This window comes from Phascolarctos cinereus, unplaced genomic scaffold (genome assembly GCF_003287225.1).
Source record: "Phascolarctos cinereus isolate Bilbo 61053 unplaced genomic scaffold, phaCin_HiC Scaffold_5;HRSCAF=322, whole genome shotgun sequence".
NCBI lineage: Eukaryota > Metazoa > Chordata > Mammalia > Diprotodontia > Phascolarctidae > Phascolarctos > Phascolarctos cinereus.
In genome coordinates, this window is record NW_027555958.1 from 460,242,171 (window position 1) to 460,268,508 (window position 26,338).

Here is a 26,338-nt window from a genome sequence, read left to right on the forward strand (position 1 = left end):
CCAATTTAGCGCCAAAAAATTTCCATGCATATTTAATTCTGTAGGGGATATTTGATTAGATTTTGAGCTCCTTGAGGGCAGCGACTGTCTTTTGCCTCTTTTTATATCCCAGTTGTCACAGTGTCTGGCACATTGTAGGAGCTTAATAAATGTTTATTGCTTCATACTTGACCTTTGGCAATGATCCTCTTCCATGTATACATGGCGGCCCACTATTTCTTAAAGAAATTTCACATATACAGTCTTAAAATTTGATTCTCACAAAGTCCCAGCATGATAGTCCCAGCAGGGATTTTAGTGTCCTTATTTTACAAATGAAGAAACTGAGATTCAGAGATAGTAAGTGACTTACCTAAGATCACACAACTAGAGAGTGATAGAATGGCATCTAGTCCATAGGTCACTTAATGCCTAGTACAGGGGCTTCCCTTTTGTCTGGCTTTTCCTTCTGTTTTCAACAGTGGGAAGTGGGAAGAAATGACCTACCCTTTTGAGTTCTTCAAAGCATGCAGACAAGATCTTCAAAGTCTTCCCTTTCCTTCCCAGGAAAGGTTGAATAGTAGGTCTTCTTGGTTAGGATATTAATAAAGCAAAACTCTGGCTATTATATTTCCGCATCAATGGTGTGCCTGAAATAAAAGAGAAAGTCCTTTCTTAGCACAATGGGTTAATAAACCCCCACAACCCATTGCAAACTGTTGTTGTTCAGTTGTTGTTTTTTTCAGTTGTATCCCCCTTTTGGGGTTTTCTTGGCAAAGACATTAAAGTGGTTTGCTATTTCCTTCTCCAGATCATTTTGCAGATGAGGAAACGGAGGTAAATAGGATTAAATGACTTGCCCATGGTCACGGCTAGTAAGTGTCTGAGGCCAGATTCGAACTCACGAAGATGAGTCTCCCTGACTCCAGGCTTGACACTCTGTCCCCTGTTCCACTTAGCTGCCTTTAGCACATAAGTGGCTATAATTCATTACATCATTGGATCATAGATTTAGAACTAGGAGGCACCTTAGAGTTATCAAATCTAACCTCCTCATTTTTCAAGTGAAGAAAATAAGGACTGGAAAGGTAAAGGGACTTGCTGAGCGTCCCTAGAACTGTGAGAAATATGGCTGTGCCAAAGAGGAAGCTGTGGGAGAAGAGAACTGTGCCTATGTCCCAGGGCCTATGGGAGTCTCTAGTAGCACTTTTCCTTTGCAAAGGGTCAGAATGACTTCTCCTTTCCACAAAAAGGGCACATGCTTCATTAATTCACCACTGTTTCAGAATCACAGACTTAAACTAGAAAAAAACCCCATCTACTCTGATCCTGTCAGTTTCCTGACATGAAAAACTTCCCAGAAATAGGGAAGAAATTTGCCCCAAATCATATAGTCAAGAAGAGAGTCATAATGGAAACTCAGATCTATTGACCTGTACTCTTGCCACAAAAATCATCCTGCCCCTCAAAGTCCAAAGGCAAGGAAGGAGGCCATTATCAGATGAGAAGACAATTAGGAAATTGACTGGATGGCCAGATGCAAAGAACAGTCAATAAGACTTTATGTCAACTAAGAAAGGAGGTCTCTAGCAAAAAGATTTTTGCTTCTTCCTCTCCTGTTTTAATAATCACTTGTATAAATGGATAGATGGTACTATTACCACAGTTATAAATGATACAAAGCTAGAAGGAGGAGTGATCATGGGTGACAGATTGAATTCAAAAACATCTTGATATGTTAGAATATTGGGATGCATAGAACAGAATATAATTTCATAAGTGTAAATGTTCATTTTCCACCCCCACTAAAAGAAAATCAGCTTCACAAGTACAAGATGGCAGGTGGGGAAAGAGGCTGGCAATGACTAAACAGTCATTCAGCTGAAATAATCTAAGCGTTTTAGTAGACTGCAAGCTCCACATGAGTCAATAGCGTGATATGGCAGCTGAGAAATCTAACACAGTCTTAGGCTGTTTTTATGGAAGCATAATGTCCAGGACCAAAGAGTGTCCCATTATACTTTGCCTTGGTTAGACTATGGCTAGAAGACCAGGTTTGGTTCTTGGTGTCCCAATTTATGTAGGACAGTGATAAGCTGAGAGCATCCAGAAGAGGTCACCCAAAAGGTAAAGAGCCTTGAGTATATGCCTCATGAGAATCTGCTAAATGAATGGAATGTGCTTGATCTGGTGAGGAAAAGACTCGAGGGTGAGTAGAGAGCTGTTTTCATGTATCTCAAGGCCTGTAAGAGGGAAGAGGGATTCCATTTGGCTCCATTTGTCCCTGAGGAGCAGAACCAGGAGAAATGGGTGAGAATTGAGGAGAGACAAAAACAGGCTTCCCAAAGTAAAAAGTCCCCCAATGTGAGAACTCTCTATGTCTTGGGAGGCAATGGTGTTTCCCACACTGCTAGTCTTAAAGCAGAGTCTGGATGACCATGTGTCTGGTATATTGGAGAGAGATGATTCTTTTTCTGGTACTGGTCAGAGAGGCAGCAAGAGTTCTTAACCTGGGGTCTGTGGATCTTGTGTTTGTTTTGTTTCATTTTGTTTTGTTGAGACTGGATCCCTCTATATCATCCAGGCTAGAAGTATGGGACCCACTCAGGCCTGATCCCACTCCCAATAGGCAGAGAAGCTTTGACTTCTTGTGGTTTCCTCTTCCTTAAGCAAGTTCACCCTACCATGGGGATCCTTTTCACATGTGGTTGAACTAGATATCTGCTAAGTTTCCTTCCAGTCCTCAAATTCCATGATTCTGTGATTGAGTCTAAAAAATTTGAATTTTTCCAATTCTAAATTTCCAAAAATTCTAAAATTGGAACAGGCTTCTTGAAGAGGCTGGAGATCCCTTGCTTTATACGTCTTCAAACAGCAGCTGGTATGTTACAGTGGGGATTTCTTTCATGTTGCCCTACAGGGCTACTGAGTCTTCTTCCAGCTCTCAAATTCTGTAATTAAATCCATGACAAACCCCGAGAATCTCAGAAAAGGACAGGTTGAAAATAGAAGATGTGGTTAATCTGTGATCTAGTGGGAGTGTTCTCTCAGATCCTCTGTCTCTGTAGATAGGAATACACTACCTTCTTAACTAATCCTTCCATCCATCTCCCTTTGCTGTCTTTCTTTCAGTGAGAATGAGGAATGCTTAAGCATAATTCTGAGAACGGGTCTATAGGCTTTACCAGATTACACACACACACAATGATGAGCCCCTAGTGTAGTGGAAAAAAGCAGTGTACTTGGAATCAGAGGATGTAGGTTCAAATTCCAGCTGGGCTAATTGCTACTTGTGTGAGCTTGAGCAAGTTCCTAAACTTCCATGGACATCATCTATTAAGCAAGGAGGAACAGATAATTCCTAATGTCATTTATATTATTGTATCTAAGATCCTATATTAGGTGTTCTCTGAGGTCTTTCCCATCTCTAAGGCTCTATGTTGGTGTGGTTGGGGGGATGGAGGGATGGTATGTACAAAAAGGAAAGAGGGGGAAATCCCTACCTCTTCCAGGAGAAGTCAGAAGGACTGATTAACCCCATCCTTCTCCTTACAGAAGGAAAGAGCAAAAGGAGATAGACAAAAAGGTTAGTGAAGACGAGGGCACATTCCTTTCTAGAGACCTGGGGTCTAAGAGAACACTCTCATTAGATCACAGATTAATCACATCTTCTATTTTCAACCTGCCTTTTCCGAAATTCTCAGAGTTTTTGTGATGGACTTGATTACAGAATTTGAGAGCTGAAAGGAGCTGTAACAGCCCTTTAATCCAACTAAACGTGAAAGGAATCTCCACTGTCATATACCCAACAAGGGGTCTTCCAGCTGCTGTTTGAAGACCTAAAGAGCAAGCAATCCCAACCTCTCCAAGAAGCTCCTTCCAATTGCAGACAATTCTCATTGTTAAGAAGTTTGTTGGTTCCAGTTTGTTCATTTTTTTGTGTTTTTTTCCCTGACATCAAGTTTAAACTATTCTTTGCAGCTTTTCCTCATAGCTCTTGGCTCTGCTCTCTAGGGCCAAATGGAGCAAATCTCATCCCTCTTTTGTATGATGACCCTTCACAGCGTTGGAGCCAGCTGTCATCTTCCCCTTCCTCAACACACACACACACACACACACACACACACACACACACACACACACACACACACACACACGCCCCGTAGTCTTCTCCAGGCTCAATATCCCCAATTCTTTTAACCAATCTTCATGTGTCATGGACTCCAGGTCTGTCATCTTTGTTGCTTCCCAAAATACTCTCTAGTGTTTGATCCTGTAGAGGATTCCAAAGAGTTAGAAAATGAGGCTGAAAAACCTAGTCAGGAGTGGTCTTATGAAGAGATGCACTAGGAGGCTGCCAACATAGTTTGAGAGCAGAAACAATGACCCAGCCAGCCCACCTGATCCCAGCCATCTCCTTCAGTGGCCCGCTATGCAGCCACATTTTATTTTTCATTAAAAACTGTTAGAGGCAGGATTTGAACCTGGTTTCTCTCTTCATGTATAAATGACTACTTCATCCTTCTTTGATACTTTCATTCTTTTTAGCTAAGGCATTCTCATTGTGGAAGGCACTTTTAAAATGAAAATGTATTGTCTGGAAGAGGAAACACATCATTGCACAGTAGCTCTGATGGGAAGAGAACTCTGTCTTGGAAAGCAAAATATGAAGTAATCACTGAAAGTTACAAGAGAGGTAAATTTTGGCTCACCTGAACACTTCTTGACCATTGCAGCTGTCCAGAGGTGGAAGGGGTGATCCTAAGAGGTGCTGGGCTCCCCCTTCCTGGAAGCCTTCAGGCAAAGACTTATCTGAACACTCATTAAGGCACGTAGTAGATAGAGCCTGACCTCCGAGCAGGAAGACCTGGGTTCAAGGCCTGCCTCTGACAGATATTGTTTGGATGACCTTGTGGAAAGTCACTTAAACTCTTGTGCTCAATAGCTAGAAAAAATTTTCCTCTAAAATATACCCTATAGATTTGAATCCAATCTTTTCTTGAAGACCTGTAGTGACAATAGAATCGCCACCCAGTGATTCATGCCACTCTACTTATAGAGAGCTCTAATTCATCGGAAGTAGGTTTTTTTCTTCCTGACATTAAGCCTGTATTTATCTGTTTAGTTCTGTCCTCTGAGGTCACACGCTCCAGAAATGGTTTGCTCATGGTAAAGTAAGTGGGGCTCTCACCTCTTTATCCCCGAACATGAGAAAGTTATCTCAGTATAGCCTACAATTGCAGTTAGCCGTCTTGGCTGTCATGTTCCACCACTGACTCATTGAATCTGCACCCCATTAAAACCCACAGCTCTTTTTTAGAGGAACTGTCTGGCCTTATGTTCCTCACGTACAATGCCTAGCCCAGTGCCTGGTACACAGTATGTATTTAATGCCTACTTTGTCATTGATGGTTCTTGTTCATGTGAAGCTGATGTTTTTTTAGGCAATTAGGTTTAAGTGACTTGCCCAGGGTCACACAGCTAGTAAATGTCCAGTGTTTGGTCTGAGGCCAGATTTGAACTCAGGTCCTCATGACTTCAGGGCCGGTGCTCTATCCACTGCACCCAAAGTTGATTTTTTAAAAAAATTCAAGTAGAAGATTTCTTATGTAGCACTATTAAATTTATCCTTTGGTGGGTTTAATGTCGTTACCAGCTTTGTGTCACCTGCCAATCTGATAGCTGCTAATTTTAGGATCAGGTGAAACCAATTTGTTTCTGAAGTCCTTTCCAACTTAGAGTTTTGGCATGAGGTGGTAGGAACTTCAAGATAATCTTCTTTCTACTACCTGCGATGTAGTGGAAAGAATATAGAAAGTCAGGTAGTTTAGGCTCTAGTCCTAACTCTGACAATGCGTGAGTGTGGACAGATGCTCTTTCCCTCAGCCTTCCCCAAATAATTACCTTTCCGGGGCCTGGCTGGAACTACTCTCTCCTCTATGTCTCCAGACACTTGAATGCCTCATTCCAAACTTGTTTGCTATTTTGCACAAAACTCAATAACTGTGACAGCATCCTCAACCAATCTCAATACGTGTCTTACGTAGCATCATTTCATGTCAAATCAAATCCTTTTCACATCTAGTTCAGTTTGGTTGATTCAGTTGAACCCTGTGCCTTATTCACATATATGTCACGCCTCTGATTAATTGGTTAAATTAAGATGTCTGGGCCCTCTATAATAATTGACCTAGTGTTATTATATCATCATTTCCTTTTTCCAGTGAAGACATGGAGAAAGAAGGAATTGCTCTGAAGTGGATCAAAGCAAGGCCTCTTACCCGTATTTGGTCACTGTCCTCATTCTGTCAAAAGGGAGAGTGAAGTATCTTCATGAACTTCTTAATCAGCTTCCTCAAAAAAGTGGTTAGGCCTCTGCTACAGTGGGAAGGGGAGTGGAGGATTTCGTGATAGTTATAGAGAGATTGATACGGTTTCTCCTTTCTGTGAGTCCTAAGGCTTCGGCCTAGGATACTAAGATGTTAAGAAAAATCATTTCCTAATATTTCTAAAAGAAGGATCAAACAGACTCCTGGTCTGCTTCATAGTAGTTAGGTCAGTAGAAGTTTGGAAAATTCAAAACAGCTTCATGTAGAAGGGGGTGTTAAGCTGTGTCTTGAGAGGAAAGAGGGAATCTATGGGGCAGAAAGAATATTAAAAAACGAAAAATAGTCCTTATCCACAAGAAGTTTATGTTCTAGTGGATGGGAGAATTTCTGCCTGGCAGGTTTGCATTAACAAATGAGCCCATTTAAAGAAGGGGCTCAGGTCACATCCAGACAACAAGAGGAGCTTTCTCTTTTCTCTTGCCAGACCCACCCCTTCTCCAATATTCTCCAGAAGATTGGGTCGTAACAGCCTTTCAGTCAAGCAAGTTCACAGCCTGAGAGGCAGCACTAATTCTTAAGCCAACAATTAACTCTTTCCTCCTGTATCCAATGAGCTTCCAATTCTTGGTGATTCTCTTTCTGAGACCCCTCTATTATTGCTCCCCCTTCTTTCTACTCACACAGCCATCAGCCAAGCTCAGGCAGTCATCACCCTTTACACAGACTATTGAAAAGACCTCTCAGTTGGCCTCTTGGCTTCCAGACTTCCCTTTTTCCAATCCTTTATCCACAATGAAAAAAAATCATCTTCCTAAAATATGAGATTTTCTACATTGCTTCCTTACTCAAACAATTACGGTACTTCACCATTTAGGATAAAACACCAAGTCCTCATGGTGTTATAATGAAACCTACACCATCTGGCTCCATCATAACTTTACAGGTTTATTTCCTATTACTCCCTTTGGCACAGTATAAGTTACAGACAAAGTGGCCCATTGACTGTTCCCTGAACTCTACCATCTCTCTCCTTCCTTCATGTCTTTGTACATGCTTGGAATGCATCCTCCCCTCCCTTGTTTCCTTCAAGGCTCATTTTAAGTGCTGATAAATACTGAAGGAAACCCAATCCCACAATTATTAGTTCTTTTTTCTTCCTCAAATTATCAGGCACACACGTACCTGTTTCTATGTTATAGCCTCGTAGTAAATATTAACTCCTTGTTAGAGGAAATATTCCTCATTCTGTCATAGTTCCAACATGTAGAATACAATGCGTATTTAATGAATACTTATTGGATCGGATTAGACTGAATTGAACTGGATTTGACTAGATTGAATTTATGAATATGGTATTTTACTAATCCAGGTAATGACTTCAGAGCATGATATAAAAGGGTTGTGGGGCTAAGAAAAAGCTTCCACAGTTCAGTGGAGGAAGCTGATCGATCTTGCTGCCTCCCAGAACTCCTTGCACTAAACCACCGCTGAGAGGGAAGGAGATTGCTCAACTTCCCCCTATTTCACAATCCAGACAGGAAGTTCTTCTTTTTATCTGACTTAAGTCTTCTGTGCTGCACTCACACCTTGTATCTTCTTGTGCCATTTCCTCTTAGCAGAGAAGATATAATTGAATCAAAGGGAAGCCACTAACATCCTTAGTACTGAGGCCCTGCTACAGCCATGATGATGGACCCTTAATAATACTATAACTCTGTGATGCGTTTTTCACTTGTCAAAGAGATCTTATTTACCCAACAATAGCATTGTAGCCTCAAATGAGCCCTGCTTGTAGGAATCTGGCAATAACCACACACACACACACACACACACACACACACACACACACACACAGATTGATGGGTGGATAGATAGACAAGTAGATAGATAGGGACTGTGCCTGTGATTTAATTGATAAAATCTTGGGTAAGGAAATTCCCTCCAACAATGCAGCTTGGCACCTTCCTCTGTAACTTAGAACACTTAATCCCTTGGTGTCCAGGGCAACTCTCTAAAAGTATATGTCAGATGGGTGATTTTAACCCAAATCTTCTTGGCTTTAAGTACACTACTACTGTACACTACTCCGTGCTCCCTCTCTATAGAGAGATAAGTCTATGTGCATATCTATATTTATGTATATTTGCATCCATGAATTTGTGTCTCCTATCTATAACATGTCATATAGTCACAACGCATACATGATGCTCATATATGTAATTCATATGGGTAAACATAATTTATGTATGTGATTTATAGATGTAAACATAGTTACATGCATTTATATGTTTATCTTTATTATATATACAAATATCTCTTACTTATAGCCACAAAACACAAATGCTTAGAAAATAAATTACTTATGTACAAAATATATATGGAGCGAGGTCTGGGGGAGGGCACTTCCATCTATGGAGTGTAACATACAGAAATGACCCCAGAATACACATGGCCCAGCAAGAGAATCCTGTTATCACAGCAGTTTAAATGGTCACTTTCATGGCAAAAGGAGGAAATTATAATCCTGTTGTTGGAATATTCCTCCTTACCTAAGGACCCAGGTCCACCGGGGCAATTTCTCACAATTTCTTTCTGGCTGTTTTTAACACTGCCTACCTACCCAGAAAATCCTGATCATGTTAGCATCTGGTTTTTTTTTTTTCCCCATTCCTACCTTGGTGGTACCTGGGAATTCTAGCAATTTGTTACTTCCCCATCAGGAGTATCCTCACATGCTCTCAGTTCCCGGATAAGCACTCAGTCTAAGAAGACATAAAATCCAGAACTAGTGTGATTTAATACAACAATATCACAGAAAAGAACAATATCTAAGTTCACTGTCTGCCATTTATTGCTTGGGTGATCTTGGGCAATTGACTTAATCTTAGTGGACCCAGTGACTGCTCTGTGAAAAAGAAGGGAGTGCTTAGATAGCACCTAAGGTTCCTTCCAACTCTGGAACTGTGTGTAGGTGAGTGAATGATAAAGAAAGGGCTTTGCTTGTCTTAACAAGTAGAAGGAAGGTAAGAAGGCAGAAAAAGAAGACAGGTGGGCAACAAGCATTTATTAAATGCCTACTAGCACTTTACAAATATAATTTCATTTAATCCTCACAACAACCTTGGGAGGCAGGTGATATTGTTGGCCTTATTTTACAGTTGATGAAACTGAGGCAGGCAGATGTTAAATGACTTGTCCAAGGTCACCTAACTGGTAAGTATCAGAGGCTGAGTTGGAACTCATTTTTCCTGATTTCAGGCCTAACACACTGCACCATTTAGATGTTTCTAAAAAAATGTGAAATACTCTCATCAATGTGAATGTTCCCTCTGATGGTATAGAATAGTTCCCTCATACGTCTGTCTATCCTGTGCTATTCTGGTCAACACCTTCCTATGAGCTCATCATGAGCGTTCCAGCCAAGTACTGAAGGCCTCCCACCTTGGAAACTTACTATCTATGTGACCTTGGGCAGGTCATTTAAACTCCTCAGCCCAAGACCTTATATGTAAAATAAGTGGAGTGAACTAGATTACCTTTGAGGTCCCTTCTGCTTCTAGATCTAGGCCTGGCATCCTCTCTTTCTCCTGACATGGTTTATTTCAAGACAGCAAGGTGGCACAGTAGATAGAGCACTGGATCTGGAGTCAGGAAGACCTGAGTTCAAATCCAATCTTAGACACTTATTAGCTGTGTGTCCCTGGGTAAGTCACTGAATCTCTGCTTGCCTCAGTTTCCTAATCTGTAAAATGGGAATAATAATAACACCTGCCTACCTGTCAGGATTATTGTAAGGATAAAATGAGAAAATAAATGTAAAGTGCGGTGCTTGGCACGTAGTCAGTGCTATATAAATGTTAGTTACAACTGCCACTAAATACTGGAAGATTTAGGAACAACGTGGAGAATTCCGGTAGTCAAAAATAAGGTGGAACCATGGGCCCCAAGGTTAAACAAAGCTTGATTCTGAACCCTGGTCTTCACTTCATTTCTGCTGCTTTGTCCTCCCTCACTTATCCTAGAGAAGCCTCCTTGCATCATCATCATTTTGCAAAAAAGCTTTCTGTTGTTATGCAGGCTTTGCTGGGTAGGTTTTTTTTTTGGGGGGAGGGGTAGAGAGGAATCTTGTAATCCAGCTTGTTGGCTGTGTCTGTCATCTGTCCCTTTCCCTTAGGTGTTTTTTAATTTTCATGATATCTTTACTTTTTACATCACCTAAATTTTCCCCTATATTCTTCTCTCTCCCCTTGCCAGACAGCCATGCCTTATAAGAAAATAGTTTTTAAGGCGAAATAAGAAAAGAAAGAAATCAACATAACTGACATTAAAAACCCCTGATAATACATAAAATGTTCCACACCTATAGATTTCTCCATTGTCCACTCCATACCTCCTCAAAGGAGAGGAGAATATCTTCTCATATTACTTCTTTATTAATTTTGTAACAATCCACTTTTTTTTTAAAAATTCAATTTTATTTTATTTTCAGGTCTGAATTCTCTCTCTCTCTCTCTCCTCCTCTCTCTCTCTCTCTCTCTCTCTCTCTCTCTCTCTCTCTCTCTCTCTCTCTCTCTCTCTCTCTCTCTCTCTCTCTCCTCTCTCTCTCACCCCTGACTCTCATTAAGAAAGCAAGAAAAACACAATCTGCTACAAACATGTGTGGTCAAGCAAGATGAATTCCTGACTTGGTCATGTCCAGAAACAAAAACGTAGTACCTGAATGTGTGTTCTGAGTCCATTGGCTGTCTGTCTAGAGACGGAGAGCATGTTTCATCATGAGTCCTCTAGAATTGTGGCTGGTCCTTGCATTGAGCAGTTCCTAAGTCTTTCAGAGTTGTTTATCTTTACGATATCATTAGCAGTATATAAATCGTTCTCTTTGTTCTCACTGCACTCTGCATCAGTTCGTATGAATCTTCCCAGGTTCCTCTGAAACCATCCTCTCCATCAGTTCTTACAGCACAATAACATTCCATCACATGCATATACCCAAACTCGTTCAGCCATTTCCCAATTGATGGGCACTCCCTCAGTTTCTAGTTTATTGCCACCACAAGCACAAAAGAGCTTCTAGAAATATTCTTGTGCACACGAGTCCTTTGCTTCTTTCTTTTGTCCCCTTGGGGTATGATGTAGCAGTGATATCAATAGGTCAAGAGGTAAAACGTTCCCTTTCAACTGTACTCTGGTCATTGTTCTTTTCATGTGCGTGACTGTATATTGTTTTCTGGGCTCTGCTTGCTTTTTTCAGTTTTTCTTATACGCCTTACATATTTTCTTATATGATTCCCTATATTTATGATCTTCATCAGTTCTTACAGAAGCCTGACGTTCATACATCACAACTTATCTAGCCATTCCCCAATCATTAGGCATCTACTGAATTTATAATTTTTGCTCCCATAAAACTGTTGTTATAAATATTTTTGTGGTTATGGGGGGCTTTCTTTTTTTGATTATTGACCTCCTTGGGGGTATATACTTAGCAGTGGATCAAAAGATTTGGGCATTTAGTCTACTTTATTTGCATAATTCCAAACTGCTTTCCAGAACGGCTGACCCAATTCATACCTCCACCAAAAACCATATTAATGTGCCTGCTTTTCCACCATCCCTCTGACAGTGGATATTCCCATCTTTGATTATCTTTACTAATTTGCTGTATATGAAATGAAACTTGAGATTTGTTTTGATTTGCACATCTCTTCTTATTAGTCATTTGGAGCAGAGGTGTCAAAGAAGCCACAGCTCAGACTCATGACCTTTACCGCTCCTGAGTAAGGCCCAAACAAGATTAAAATGTAATTGGAAAATATTTAGCAAAATAAATAAAAACACAGTAGAGCCTCGATAATGTTGATATATACTTTTCTAAGTCAAAATGCAGCTTCAGGGATCCTTAGTGGCCTCCATTTCTATGTGAGTTAGATGTAGAACATTTTTTGATATGGGTGGCAATAGTTTGCAATTCTTTTGAGAATTTGTTCTTCATTTCTGTGGAGCACTTAGATCTTGGAGATAATAAGAAGACTTATTAATTTGTTCATTGACTATACATGGATATCAAACACATTTGAAAAATTTGATCTAAAGATTCTTCCCAGTTCATTCTTTTCCTTATACTTTAATATATTTATTTTAAATAAATAAAAATAAAAGATATATATTAAATAAAAATAAACTTTAATAATAAATTAGTAACACTATATTGGCTTTAATCTTGTCTTTGCAAGACAATTTAAGTTTCCTTTTCTCTTAGAGATAGACTGACTTTGTGCCCTGGCCCCACCTGGTGGGGCCAGCTTGTCAGTAAGCCCAGAGGCCCAACTGAAGTGTCTGGCCTGGCTTCCCGTGAGTCCAGGGCTGGGGAGGAGGCAGTCCTGCTCCACAGAGCTCAGCCTAAAATAACTGGGCTCTTCCAGAGAGAGAAGCCAAGTGGCCCCAGGGCAGGGGAGCTGTCAGGGCCAGAATGAATCAATCGGGAAGAGGGAAGAGAGAAGGAGGAGGAGGAAGAGGAGGAGAGGCAAGAAGGGAGGAGGGGAGGTGGTCATCCAATCAAGGAGCAGGTTCAGATGCCAATCTGGAAGTGCCTTCCTGGGGCTGGCGGAGGGGGCTGGGCAGCTGCTGCAGCTCCAGCTGAGGGAGAGCTCCAAGTCAGGCAGACTTGGTGGGGCGCTGCCTGGGTAGGCTGTGAAGTAAGTGTGTGACAGCGATGGGGGCGGGGGGCACGATCGGCCGGGAGGAGACAGGATCGGGGCCTTCTGGGAGCCTCACACGGCCCTTGCTCAACCTCCTGTAGGTGTGCAGGGTCCCCTCGGAACACAGACGCACACACGCACACACATACGCACACACACGTGCATACACACAAATGCACACACAAATATGTGCACACCCACGCTCACACCGGCCTGAAGGCCCCTGGGTGCTGGCTTCTGCAGATGCTGGACAAACATGGATCTGAACCCTGCATGGATTGGAAGGCCACTCACTGCCCTTTGTGCCCCTCCCCCACCCCTTGCTGGGTTGCTCCTCCTTTTCTGGTTCTCTCCTCCTCCTCTCTTCCGTCCCTCCTCACCAGTGCCCAGCCCCCCTCCTCTCTCCTTTCCTCTTCCCCCTTCCTTCTTTCCACACTCACCTTCTTCCCTCCTCCTTTGGGCCCAGATTCTCCTTCAATCTTTCATTCTTCTCCCCCTCTCCTCTTTGGCCTGTTATTCTCCTCCTCCTTCCTTAGGACTTAGACTTCAAGTCAGAAAAATCTGGGTTCAGTTCCTGCTTCAAACACTTAAAGAGAACTAGCCTGGTGATCCCTCTGTGCCTCAGTGTCCTTATCTGTAAAATAAGGAGAAGAGGAGACTGAAGCCCAGAGGGCTAGTGACTTGCTCAAGGTGTATCTCTCTCTCTCCTTGATAGTATTTTAGTCTTTTTCCCTCCAATTACAGGTAAAGATAGTTTTCAACATGCATTTCTGTAAAATTTTGAGTTCCAAATTTTTCTCCCTCCCTCCCTTCCCTCCCTGCTACCCAAGAAGGCAAAAAATCTGATACAGGTTATACATGTGTAATCATGTTAAGCATAAGGGTCTCTTTCTCTCACATATGCATAAAATGGTAGGGCCAGGCCTTGAACCCAGGTCCTCTGACTCTAAATTTGTTGTTTTCCCCATTGTATTCTTCTTGCTTCATTCTCCCCCTATGGAAATGATTGCACTTCAAGAAGGTGCACTCTTTCAGCTCAAATTCACATCCTGATTCCTTTTCTACAGACTTCTTTCCTCCTATCTCATTCCCTCATTTCTCAATGATTCCTGATTCCTGGATCAATGGACTTTCCATTGCCCCTCACCCTCTTTATCCCCAACTTCCCATCACATGTTTACCCCAGTATAAGCAGAGTTCCCCTCCCCCGTGCCCACAGCTAGGACATTTGGGAAGCTGCTGGCAGATTGACCGATCCTATCATTTTTCGGCGCCTCATCCTGAGCCCCGGGCCCAGTAAATAGCACTTAGCAATGCTTAGTAAACGTTCACTGGATCAAATTGAATATTTGTGACTATCCCAGGATAAGTTTATTTCCTTAGAGCCAGGCCGGTGAATGATCAGTCCTGGGTTCTATTCCTAGTTCTTCAACTTAGTATCTGTGAGACCCTAGGGAAGGTATTTCCCCTCTCTGGAGCTCACCATCCTTTTCTATAAAACAAAGGAGCCGGACTCAAGATGGCCTCTGAAATCCCTATCAGCTCTAAATCCATTACCTCTGATGCAAAACCTCCACCTTTTAGGGTGTCTCAGCTTAAATGTCACCTCCTACGTGAAGTCCTTCCTCATCCCTCCAATTATTAGAGCCCCCTTCCCCTCCCTTTTGAAACTTTATATTTATTTGATATACATTTTTCATTTTTTATATATAATTTCAGACACCTAGAGCTGGAAGGAGCCTGAGAGGTCATCCAGTTCAACTCTCTCATTTTTCAGAGGGGGAAACTGAGGCTGAGGAAGATTGAGCAAAGTGTCCAAGGTCCCATGGGGACCTTGGGTCAGTCACTTAATCAAACAGGCACAAAAGCTGAAACCAAGTCCCCTTCATCTACAACCAGGGCCCTTTCTGTTGTACCATGCTGCCTCCTTAACTGTGTGCCCAGGAGAATGGAAGATTCTTGAGGGCAAGAACAATTTGTTTCTTCTCTTTGTCTCCCTAGCACCTGGCACAGTTTCTTAAAGAATACTTTTTGAATGAGTGCCTGGGTTCAAGACGCATCCAACAGCAATAATAATAACTCTTGTCTCTATAGCTCTTTAAGTATTCAAAGTTTGTTTCTTTTTTTAAAAAACAAAAAGATTTAATTATTTTTAGTTTTCAACATTCACTTCCACAAAATTTGGAGTTCCAAATTTTCTCCCCATCTCTCCCCTCCTCCCACCCCAAGACAGCATGTATTCTGCATACCCCTTCCTCTGATCTTCCCTCCTTTCTATCAACCCTCCCCCTTTGTCTTATCTCCTTCCCCTTCTATTTTCCTATAGGGCAGAATAGATTTGTATACCTCATTGCCTGTATATCTTATCTCCCAGTTGCATGTAAAAATAATTTTTTAACAGTTGTTTTTAAAACTTTGGGTTCCAAACTCTCTCCCTTCCTCCCTCCCCACCCACCCTCACTGAGAAGGCAAGCAGCTTGATACAGGTTATACATGTGTAGTCATGCAAAACATTTTCATAATATCTATGTTGTGAAAAACTAACTATATTTCCCTTCATCTTAATCCACTCCCCATTTATTCTATTCTCTCCTTTGACTCTCCCTCCTCAAAAGTGTTTGCTTCTGATTACCTCCTCCCCCAATTTGCCTTCCCTTCTATCACCGCCCCCATCCCTTTCCCCCTATTTTGCTATAGGATAAGATAGATTTCCATATCTAATTGAGTGTGTGTGTTATTCTCTCTTTAAGCCAAATCCAATGAGAGTAAGATTCATTCATTACCTCTCATCTCCCCCCTCTTCCCTTCCCCTGTAAAAACTTTTCTTTGTCTGTTTTATGTGAGATAATTTATTCCATTCTACCTGTCTCTTTCTCCTTCTCCCACCACAATCCTCTCTCACCCCTGAATTTTAATTTTTTGATATCATCCATCATATTCAACTCACCTTGTACCCTCTGTCTCTCTGTCTCTCTCTGTCTCTGTCTCTGTCTCTCTCTGTCTCTCTGTCTCTCTCTCTCTCTGTCTCTCTCTCTCTCTCTCTCTCTCTCTCCTCTCTCTCTCTCTCTCTCTCCAACTACCCTAACACGAGAAAGGTCTCATGAGTTACACGTATCATCTTTCCATGTAGGAATGTAAAAAGTTCAACTTTAATAAGTCCCTTATGATTTCTCTTTCCTGTTTACCTCTTCATGCTTTGTTTGAGTCTTGTATTTGAAAGTCAGATTTTCTATTCAGCTCTGGTCTTTTCATCAAGAATGCTTGAAATTCCTCTATTTCACTGAATATCCATTTTTTCCCCTAAAGGATTATACTTAGTTTTGCTGGGTAGGTGATTCTCGGTTTTAATCCTAGCTCCTTAGACTCTGGAATATCATATTCTAAGTCCTCTGATCCCTTAATGTCGGAGCTGCTGAATCTTGTGTTACCCTGATTATGTTTCCATAATACTTGAATTGTTTATTTCTGGCTGCTTGCAACATTTTCTTCTTGACCTGGGAACTCTGGAATTTGGCTGTAATATTCCTAGGAGTTTTCCTTTGGGGATCTCTTTCAGGAAGTGATTGGTGGATTCTTTCAATTTCTATTTTTCTCTCTGTTTCTAGAATATTGGGGCAGTTTTCCTTGATAATTTCTTGAACAATGATGTCTAGGTTCTTTTTTGGGTCATGGCTTTCAGGTAGTCCAATAATTTTTAAATTATCTCTCCTGAATATAGTTTCCAGGTCAGCAGTTTTTCCAATGAGATATTTCACATTGTCTTCTATTTTTTTCATTCTTTTGGTTTTGTTTTATAATTTTTTGATTTCTCATTAAGTCATTAACTTCCATTTGCTCCATTCTAATTTTTTGTAAGGAATTCTTTTCTTCAGTGAACTTTTGGACTTCTTTTTCTATTTGGCCATGTGTTTTTTCAATTGGGGTTAAGTGACTTTCCCAGGGTCACACAGCTAGTAAGTGTCAAGTGTTTGGTCTGAGGCCAGATTTGAACTCAGGTCCTCTTGACTCCAGGACTGGTGCCATATCCACTGCACCACCTAGCTGCCACCAATTCTGCTTGTTAAGGCATTCTTCTTCTCATTGGCTTGTTGGACCTCTTTTGCCATTTGGGTTAGTCTATTTTTTAAGGTATTATTTTCTTCAATATTTTTTTGGGGGTCTACTTTAACAAGCTGTTGACTTGTTTTTCATCATTTTCTTGAATCACTCTCATTTCTCTTCCTAGTTTTTCCTCTATTTCTCTTACTTGCTTCTCAAAATTCTTTTTGAGCTCTTCCATGGCCTGGGACCAATTCATATTTTTCTTGGAGGTTTTGGACATAGGAATTTTAACTTTGTCTTCTTCTAGTTGTATGTTTTGATCTTCTTTGTCACCAAAGTAAGATTCTATGGTCTGATTTTTGTTCTGTTTGCTCATTTTTCCAGCCAATTACTTACCTTTTAAACTCTTTGTTAAGATAGGGGTCTGCTTCTAGTGTGGAGAATGTACTATCCCAAGCTTCAGGGGTTTTGTGTAGCTGTTTTCTGAGATACTTCTAGGACCTGTCAATTTTCCATTCTTCCAAGGTGGTACTATCAAGGATGAGGTGTTTATTCCTTTCCTGGCCTGTGCTCTGGTCTATGAGTGACCACAAGCACTCTTTTTTGCCTTGGAGCTATGAGGAGGATTCTCTCTTTACAGCTGCCACACTCTCCACCATGCCAATACTCCTTCTTGCCCCAGGACCACCATCCAGGACTTTGACTCAGATACAAGCATGGGAAAGAAAGGGAATCCTGTCTCAGCAGCAGCAAAGAAATCCCTGCAATCCACCTCTGATCAGCCACTTGATCCTCCCATAATCTGTCGGCCGAGAGCTCCAGAAGCAGCCGCCACCCTGGGGCTGTGCCAGGACTGGGGCCTGATGGAACTTCTTTCTCACTGTGGTCACAGACCTTTCCTGCTGACTTTCTAAGTTGTTTCTGACATTTGTGGGTTGAGAAGTTTGGAAACCACCACAGCTGCCCATGATTCAGTCCTCTGAGGACTGCTCCAGGTTCACTGAGGCCCAGTCTTTGCTGCGTGGTCCACACTGAACTGTGTTCCTCTCCCAGCCTGGTGAAACAGACCTTTCTCATCACCCATCCAGGTTGTCTTATGCTGGAAATTTATTTTGCTCTGTCTTTTTATGGGTTCTGGTGCCCTAGAATTTGTTTAGAGCTATTTTTACATTATTTGGAGGAGTTTCAGGGAGAACTCAAACAAGTCACTGCTTTTACTCTGCCATTGTGGCCTCAAAGTTTGTTTCTTCACAATGATCTTCTTATGTGGTAGGTAGTTTGAATATTAAACTTATCATGTTTCCAGATGAGGGCATTGATGTTTTGAGAAATTAAGTGACTTGCCTGGAGTCAGGAAGACCTGAGTTCAAATTTAGCTTCAGAGAGTTCCTAGCTATGCAATCATAGGCAAGTCAGTTAGATAATGTTTGCCTCAGTTTCTTCATCTGTAAAATGGGGATAATATTAGCACCTCTCTTCCATTGCTGTTGTGAGGATCAAGTGAGATAGTAGTCGTAAAGCGCTTAGCAGTGCCTGGCACATAGTAAGCACTATATATTCATTATCATCAGCATTATCAGCATCATCATCATCATCATCATCATCATCCTTGTAAATTTCTAAGATGGGATTCCTGCCCAGGTTTCCTGACTCTGAGTCAGTACTTTCTCCAATATTCTCTTTCCCTGTTAGAGTTCCCTTCATACCCTCCTTACAGATGTTCCAATATTAAACATTTTTTCCCTGAATTTACAACTACCAAAACAATATGATCTTTTCACCCCTATGTGGGACCCTCATTCATTTTCATATACAATGATTAAGAAATTAGTGTGGATGGATGTTTAGACCTAAGAATTGTAGTACAGTAATTGCAAATATATTGTTGCAGTGGAAAGAAAGGGTGAGTCAAGAAAGAAAATGATGAAGTTACTGGGGAAAGGATACTCTGGATGGTGTGAGCTGCAAGATTAGGTAATGGAAGTTGGTCTCTGGGAAGACTGTATTTGTGGTTTTGAGATGGTAGGAGAAGTGAGCCATTTATCACTCTAACATTAGGGGTGTTAAGAGCCGTAGCTGGGGAGAGAGAACATTACAGATATAGGGAGCAACCAGTGTAAAGTCTCAGAGATGGAAGATGGAGTATAGTTATAGAAGCCACTTAGGTTAATTGAGTAGGGAAGTGACGTGATTAGACATACATTTTAGGAAAGTCACTTTGCTAGTTGGATGGAGGATGGATGGGAGTTGGGAGAGACAGGAGGTAGGGTGACCAATCATTGCTGATTCCCAACTCCTGTCCATCCTCCATCCAGTCAGCAGGCTATTCAAAAAGCCCAGAGAGGGCTGATGAGAGCCTGTGCCCCTGTGGTGGCTATGTGACTGGAGAGAAGATACATTCAAAACTCGTTGTAGAGGAAGAAATGAAAAGATTTGGCAATTGATTGGCTTTGTGGGGTGAACAAAAATGAGGGGTTGATGACAAAAAAAGGTTTTGAGCTTAGGTGACTGGGATGATGATGGTGTCCTAGACAAAAATAGGGAAATTCAGAAGAGGAGAGGGTTTGGGGAAAAAATAGTGAGTTCTGTTTTGGACATTTTGGGTTTGATTTGTCATAAGGTCGGGGGAGTATCCAGCATTGTTTTTTTGTACCACTGTACATGCACATATAATCACATATATGTGTGTGTGTTATATCACATATAATATAGTTCTGTATTATAGAACAATATTCCATTGTATTCTTTTTGCTGCAATTTATTGAGTCATTCCTCAATTGATGAGCACACATCTCTTTTCCATTTTTTTTTGTTACCACAAAAATGCTGCTCTGATTTTTCTTTTTTCTTTCTTTTTTTTCTTTTGCTCTATATGGGACCTTTCTTTGTATCTTAGACTTTCTTATGACCTGTGACCAATGGCAGGATAGTTAGATCAAAGGGTTCAAGAAAGATTTACAGTAAACATGTGCATGTGTAATTATTAAATGCTAACCTAGGGGCAGCTTGGTGGTGCAGTGGATAGAGCACCGGCCCTGGATTCAGGAGGACCTGAGCTCAAATCTGGCCTCAGACACATAACAGTTACTAGCTGTGTGACCCTGGGCAAGTCACTTAACCCCATTGCCCAGCAAAAAAAAAAATGCTAACCTAGCAATTAAAGGAAGTTAGGAATATTGGGAGAGGAATACTCTGACCTTCTGAAGTTAACCTGATGGAAAATGATCATGTTCTCTCAGAAACTTGTTGTCGGTGCCATTGTTAGTGAAATAATGATGAATGAGATGAACTTCAATTGCAGCCCTTCTCAAGTCCTAAATATGCAGATGCCGTCTCTTGCCTAAAGCAATGCCCTGGTTCTAAAACTTACCTCCCTCAAAGTTCCTTTAAGTGGGGAAATCAAATATGGTGAAACAGATGAGTCATTTTCCCAAAAGAAAGAGTAGAAAGAAAGAAATATCCTGAAAACCTATTAAAGTTTTTAAAAAAGTCTGATGTGTGGAGTATTATACACTCATAGTCCAATCTTGTAAAGAAAAAAAGGTGCCTTCTTATTTTACTTCTTTGGGACCAAGCCTGGTCGTTATAATTTCAAAATATTCAGTTTCAGTTGTTGATATAAATGGAAAGAACATTGTCATAGCCATTATGTATGTTGTTTTCCTGATTCTGTTGGCTTCTTTCTGCATCCATTCATACAATTCTTCCTATGCTTCTCTGGGTTCATCATATTCATTGTTTCATTTGTCACTATAATGATTCCATTATATTCATGTACATAATTTCTTTAGGCATCTCTGAGTTGATGGACATTGACTTTGTTGATAGCTCTTTGCTTTCATTACAAAAAGTGCTATTATAACTAGTTTGGTATATACAGGGAGTTAGGAATATCTTCCTAACAGTGCAATATCTGGACCAAAGGGTATGGGCATTTTTAGTCACTTTCTTACCATAATTCTGAATTGCTTCCCAGAATGTTGGGCCAAATCGTAAATCCACCAAAGATGTATGAGTGTGCCAGTTTTTCCACAATCCTTGCAGCACTTAACTGTCCTCATCTTTTCCAATTAGCTAAATTGTGCAGTAAAACTTTTGACTCATACTTTTCTTATTATTAGTGATTCTGAGGGTTCTTTAATGTGATTGCTAATAGTTTGTACTTCTTTTGAGAATTATTTATATTTCTTTGATAGCTGATTAAAGGATGGAAAACAATGGAGAGAGAATTGAGGCAGGGAGGTCAAGTAGAAAGTTCCTTGTTGAGCATGACCTTGACGAAGCCCATTTGTCATCTTTGATAGGCTGATTTTTGATGTCTTATAATTCAGAATATCTTTGGTTCTATGTCACTGGGTACTCTCTTGACTGACACAGCTCATACCTCCTTCTATGTCTTTGTCAAGAGTTCTATTAGTTACTATGTTATACAAAGGAAATAACATTGAACCTGGAGGAATGTGATCAAAATTAAAATCCCAATTGTTTATATTGCTACCTGTGTGACCTTGGGTAAGTCACTTAACCTTTAATATCCTCACTTTCTCATTTATAAAATGAGCAGAATTTGAGCTAGATGACCTCAAGTTTTCTTCCAGATATAAATCTCTCATCCTGTCCCTTAACTTCTCTGGTCCACAGTTTCCTCATCTGTAAAATTAAAGTGTTGGGAGGCAGCTAGGTGGTGCAGTGGATAGAGCACTAGCCCTGGAGTCAGGAGGACCTGAGTTAAAATCTGTCCTCAGACACTTGACACTTACTAGCTGTGTGACCCTCGGCAAGTCACTTAACCCCAATTGCTTAAAAAAAAATTAAAGGGTTGGACTAGATGGCCTGTGAGCTCCCTTCTAGCTTGAGATCTGGAGTTCTAAGGTGAAAAGCCTCTCTTTGCTTAGCTAAGAAGGTCCTCTGATGTTTGACACAGTACTCACCATCAGTTAGGGACTTGTAACTTTTCCTCCTAGGTGATGAAGCCTGGCAGAGTTGGTGTTGCCCTGTCATAGCCCTCAAAAACTGAGAATCAGCTGCCTGCCAGGACAAGACACAAGATTAGGGCATTAACAAAGGTTAGGGTTGCCCTGTGCACATTTTATATGGCTTGATATTAATGCTGTGGTCTATGGCCTTGCTTCCTTTTGATGAATTTTATGTGTTTTTATTTCAGGAAGGGCAGACTCTGTTGCAAAATGTTTTATCCTTGAGGCCTCATTTTTTAGTACTGTCACCTTTAGCCCTGAAATTACAATTCAAGACCAAACAAGTGGATTCAACAGTGGAATGGGTCAGGAAACCAGATGGACCCCTGAGTGGAGATTGTTTCAGAGGAAGGAGTTTCATAATCTCCCGTGAAAAATTGATCTTGTTGTCCTACCTAGAACTGGCCTGAGCTTGCCAGAGGTAATTATGGCTAGTGGATTTGTTTGTGTGTTTTTTCCATTGGAGTGGCTTTCTGGTAAGAGCTAAGAGCTATGGATTTCATCCAGAATGCTAATTGCATGTAATATTGTTCCTTTAGGGCAGATGTTCTTAAACTTTGTTTATGTCTTGACTCCTTTTGGCAATCTGGTGAATCTTATGGGCCCCCTCTCAGAATGCTGTTTTTTAAATTATGCATATTTTTTCAATCAGCAAAAATTCACTATCTATCCTTACCCCTCCCCCTTCCCATTGCAATCAAAACAAAAACAAAATCCCAGTTGCAAACATGTATAGTTAAGCAAAACAAATTTTTCCATTGGCCATATCCAAAATAATATACCTCATTCTATCTACCCTCTAAGTTCTTCACCTCTCTGTCAGCAGATGAGCAGAATGTTTCATCATTAGTCCTCTGGAACGGTGGTTAGTCATTAGAGTTCCTAATTTATATTATATTATATCATTGTATAACTTGTTCTCCTGGTTCTATTCACTTCTCTCTACACCAGTTCATACAAATCTTCCCAGATTTCTCTGAAACCATTTCCATCAACATTTCTTATAGCACAACAGGATTCTGTCACATTTGTATATTATAACTTGTTCAACTATTCTTCAATTTACGGATACTCCCTTAGATTCCCATTTTTGCCACCCCTCAAAAAGAGCTACACATATTTTTGTACATTCTTAAAGTTTGTTTTGCTTAGAAATAAGTCCTCCCTTAATCTACCTTCATTCTGATTTCTCATTTTTCTTATCCCCTTTCTCTTCTATTTTCCTATTGAGTAAAATGTATTTCTGTACCCAACTGTGTATATTTTCCTCTCCATCGACCAGTTCAGAGAGGTTCAAGTATTAGCTGCTCCCCTTACTCTTCCTCCTTGTTTATATAGATGAGGGATATTTTTCCCTAGCTTTCCTTTCCCATAGCCCCTTAGAAGTGCTATATATTTAGAAATGTTTAAACTTCAAAGTTTCTCTCTAGCTCAGGTCTTTTAATGAGGAATGTCTGGAAGTCCTTTATTTCACTGAAAATCTGTTTTTTTTTCCCCTGTGAGATTGCATATACATACATACATACATATATATATATATATATATATATATATATACATATATATATACATATATACACATATATATACATATATATATACACACACACACACATACATATACACACACATACACATACACACACAAACACACACGTATATATATTTCTACTTAAATCATTCTTAGCTGTAATGCAATTTCTTTAACTTCTTTAATATTACCTTCCAAACTTTCTGCTTCATTATAGTGGAGGCTGATAAATCCTGTGTGATCTCAACTGTGATTCCTTAGTACTTGAATTCTCTCTTTCTGGCTGATTGTATTATTTTTTTTTCTTTGATTTGGAAGCTTTGGATTTTTAATATAATCTTCTTGAGCCTCCTTATTTGAGGATTAGTTTTTCAGGAGATAACACATAAAGGAGCTGATGAATACTATTTCTGCTTTGTCTTCTGGTTCTAAGATATCTGAGCACTTTTCTTTTAAGGTTTCTTAAATGTGATTTTTAAGTCCTTTTTTTGTGTGTGTGGGGGGGAAGAGTAATGGTATTCAGGTAGTTCAGTAATTCTTATTTTCTTCTCTTTGATGTGTTTTCCAGTTGAGTGGTTTTTGCTATGAAATATCTTGGTTTTTTTTCTATCTTCTATCTTTTGATTTTGTTCTAATCCTTTTGTTTCTACGGTTTCATGGTGTCATTGGCTTCCATTTGGTCCATTCTAATTTTCAGGCAGTTTATTCCCGGGAAAAGGTTTTGTATGTATATATGTATAAAACTGAACAACATTTTTAACTCTTGTTTCATCTCATCCCAGAGTTCTAGTCGAATTTGTGTCACAGATGTGCTTTGCTTTTAGACTTTGTAGATGTTTTAAAGTTAATCTCTTCTGCCATGTTTGTGTCTTGAGTGTCTCTGTAATAGTAATAGTTTTTTAGAGTGGGATCCTTTTCCCTCTCTTTGTTTTCTTCTCTTTCCAACCTCTTTCCTGACTTCAGATTTGATGTAAGGGCACATTTCTGAACCCTTTGGGAAGGAAGGTCTTGTCTGTTTTTGTTGCTCCTTCAATGGAATGTTGAGTGTTGCGTTATTCTATGATCTCAGGTAGAGGACAGGCTGAGGACTTGTAAGCTTTTAGTGCTCCCAAAGTGCTCTATCTGATCCAAGACACCATCTGATTGCTGTCCTCCTGTTCTGAGCTTTACAAGTTCTTGAGCTGGATCTGGGCAACAATAGAATGCTATTGGGCTGAGTCATTACTAGTTAGCTGGGAGGATCTGTTTGTCCAGAGTGACAGAACTATAGGCTCCCATTTGGCTTGAGATTCCTGCCCTGGACATTCCTCTTTATCTTCAGACAGGGTAGAAGCTACCCTCTCTCCTTTTGGGATCTTAACCAGAGCAAGTTGCTACTTGCTTCTGAACTTCCTCCTTTTTCTAGGTCCTGTGACCTTTAGGTATAAATACCCTCCTTGGCCCATCCTGGATCTGTGACTTGGAACTGGGTAGTGAGTGATGCAGTTTCTGGTCGGCACGTGATTCTGTCAGAGTGCCCCGTCTGGGTCTAGTACCTCCTTTTTCTGTTGTGGATAGTCTTTTCCTGTGTTAGCATGTTTTGTATGATGTGCTCCTGGCCAGTCCCCATCCCCAGTGTCCACAAACCTTTCCTTCCATATCCCTATGCCAACTTGGTCTGGAAAAATGATTCACTGTGATTTTTTTTCTTGGATTTCCCTATTAAGATTAGGCTTAGTGAGTTTTCCAGAGTGCTTCATGCTACTGTACTGTTTTTGCCCCAGCCAAAATACTGAAGCAGTTAAGTAGTACAGTGGATAGAATACCCATTCTGGAGTAAGAAACACCAGAATGTAAATCTGCCCCCACACACTAGCTGTGTGACCCTAGGCAGGTTACTTAACCTGTTGGTATCAGTTTCCTCATCTGTAAAATGGGGATAATAATAACGTCTATCTCATAGGGTTGTGGTAAGAATCAAATCAGATAATAATTGTGAAGTACTTAGCACAGTGGCTGCTGCATAGCGAGTGCTATATAATATCAGCTGCTGCTGTTGCTGTGGCTCCATCTCCTCCTCCTCTTCTTCTTCCTCCTCCTCCTCCTTCTTCTTAATTATCATCTTCATCATCTCAAAGTGTCTGGCACATAGTAGGTGCTTCATAAATGTTTATTGACTGACTGACTGATCTTATATATCCTCAGCACTGGAAGGAGCATTCAGAGACATGATCGACACTCTCAAGGAACTTTTAGCGTAGCTAAGAAAACATGTTGTATACGCATGAAAACTTATGTAAAAACTTGGAAATACTGTATTATAAGTTCTAGCTTAGGGGTAAAGACAATAACTGGTGTTCAAGTTCTAGGAAGAAAGGGGTCATTGTGAGCCGGGGTGGTTAGGGACTGGAAAGTCCCGTGCTGAGGTTGGGAAAGTGGGCAAGATTGGAACAGGGCTACTCAAAGGAGAGGGCTTTGATGTGGAATGTCTTTTTCCTCTTTTTGTATCCCTCGCACTTAGCATAGTACCTGGCACATAGTAGGTACTTAACAAATGTTTATTGATTGATTGAAGAGACTAACCTTCAAGACCTATTCTCTAGTGACTTTATAGGATACTTAGGATCTCATGGGTTTGATAACCTCAGTGCCCAGCACAGGATCTTGATAAATATATATTGCATTGAATTATATTAAAGATCCAGCTTATAGCTATGTGCCCATAGTCATGTCTTTGTGCTTTGATCTTGCCATCTGTCCAATAGGTCATAGAGAAATAATTATTATAACAATAGCAAACATTTC

At 40.5% G+C, this 26,338-nt stretch overlaps 1 protein-coding gene across 3 annotated transcripts in view; it reads left to right on the forward strand.

Annotated features, from left to right (window-relative positions):
• The first annotated feature begins 12,889 nt into the window (after nt 1-12,889).
• Nucleotides 12,890-26,338, forward strand: part of FGGY (FGGY carbohydrate kinase domain containing) — a 544,879-nt gene continuing 531,430 nt past the window's right edge. The window contains exon 1 of one of the 3 annotated variants that reach the window (XR_013487452.1): nt 12,890-13,003. The gene's annotated coding sequence lies outside the window, so the exon portion shown is untranslated. The remainder of the gene's footprint in view (nt 13,004-26,338) is intronic. The other 2 variants (XM_020993102.2, XM_020993097.2) reach the window with 2 other exon arrangements.